This window comes from Penaeus monodon, chromosome 19 (assembly GCF_015228065.2).
Source record: "Penaeus monodon isolate SGIC_2016 chromosome 19, NSTDA_Pmon_1, whole genome shotgun sequence".
NCBI lineage: Eukaryota > Metazoa > Arthropoda > Malacostraca > Decapoda > Penaeidae > Penaeus > Penaeus monodon.
Genome location: NC_051404.1, coordinates 20,766,515 through 20,766,834, shown reverse-complemented (window position 1 = coordinate 20,766,834; position 320 = coordinate 20,766,515).

The window sequence follows — 320 nt, the reverse complement described above, 5'->3', positions numbered from 1 at the left end:
CAAAAATTTGGGGGGGGGATTGTAAAAAACCGTTGTAATATAATCAGAAAGCGAAATAGTATTTAATAATTTTTTGAATTTAAATTTTTAAAATTCTTTTTTTTAATTTCACGGGCGGTGCAGAGGAACTTTGGGGAAAAATTAAATGTGAACCAAATTCCTTGGGGAAAAGAAAAAAGGAAAGTGCAAGGTTCTCCTAATTTAGTAATAAAATTTTTATTATTTAATATCGTTAAATTTTCTATACCCCCCCCTTATTTTCGAAGCAAGGTTAAAATGTAAATTATTCCCTTTTCGTTTGGGGTTTGACTCTAACCTTA